Genomic DNA, 1,482 nt, shown 5'->3' with positions numbered 1-1,482 from the left:
CTTTCTGGCCTTAATGTCCCAGGTTGGTCCATCTGCTTTGTGGTGGTGGTGGTTTAGTTGCTCAGTTGAGCCTGATTCTTGGTGACCACATGGACTATAGCCCGCTAGGCTCCTCTGTCTATGGGATTCTCCATGCACGAATACTGGGGTGGATTGCTGTTACCTCCTTTCGACCCAGGGATTGAACCCAGGTCTCTCACATTGCAGACAGATTTTTTACCACTTGAGCCCTTAGGGAATCCCTGATTCTGTTTTGAAGTGTAAGCTGAACATTCATGAGGTGCTGTGCTCCAACTCAGAGTCTGAGGGGAAAGGAAACATGGGGAATGGACACTGTCATGAAGTCCTGTCAGGGGTCTGGGTCAGTCTGGCGGACACAGAGAGACCCAGCAATTACTGAATGACTTGGAGTTTGCTTTGCATTCAGAGTTCCCCAAGAATATTCTCCCCTTTCATCATGGCTTCACTTACTCAGCCTGAAATTATGTCTGACGCTTTCTAACATTTGATGGACAACAGACTGAAACCTTTTATGATTTAAATATTTAAATCTGGTTGATGTGTTCCCATCTCTACTGTTCCGGGTGTCAGTCACTGATGAATTTAAGTCACTGGTGTCTTAAAAGGACGCATTTGAATCAGTTCTAATGGGATTGATGAAACTGGAGCCAGAGTCAAGTAAGTGAGAAAGAAAAACAGCAATAGAGTATATTAACGCATATAGATAGAATTTAGAAAGATGGTAATGATGACCCTATATGTGAGATAGCAAAAGAGACACAGATATAAAGAACAGACTTTTGGACTCTGTGGGAGAAGGTGAGGGTGGAATGATTTGCGAGAATAGCATTGAAACATGTATATTACGATATGTGAAATAGATGACCAGTCCAAGTTCGATGCATGAAACAGGGCACTCAAAGCTGGTGCACTGGGACAACCCTGAGGGATGGGAAGGGGAGGGAGGTGGGAGGGGGGTTGAGGATGGGGGACACATGTACACCCGTGGCTGATTGATGTCAATGTATAGCAAAAACTGCCACAATATTGTAAAGTAATTAGCCTCCAATTAAAATAAAAAAATAAAATAAAGGTCTGGTGTCCTGCAAGTTAGATGTTATTTCTATTGATTGGTGGTGTCTGCTCAGGAAGTGAGATTTGAGCTGATGGTTGGTAGATGGCATCACAGCCAGGGAACAGGAGTCTCGTGGGGGAAGTCTGGCTATAGCCAGAGACCCAGGAGGCTTCCAGGGTGCTGCTCTTTCACTCATGTCCCACACCGTACCTATCCCCAGGTCCCATTGTTTCTGCCTCTGAGCATGCATACAAGCTCAGTCTTTTCAGTTGTGTTTGGTTGTCTCTTTGAAACCCTATGGACTATAGCCCACCAGGCTCTTCTGTTCATGGGCTTCTCCAGGCAAGAATACTGGAGTGGGTTGCCATGCCTTTCTCCAGGGGATCTTCCTAACCCCAGGATCAAAC

The sequence above is a fragment of the Dama dama genome, chromosome 13 (genome assembly GCF_033118175.1).
Source record: "Dama dama isolate Ldn47 chromosome 13, ASM3311817v1, whole genome shotgun sequence".
Taxonomy (NCBI): Eukaryota; Metazoa; Chordata; class Mammalia; order Artiodactyla; family Cervidae; genus Dama; species Dama dama.
Note: the sequence above shows the minus strand (reverse complement) of the source record.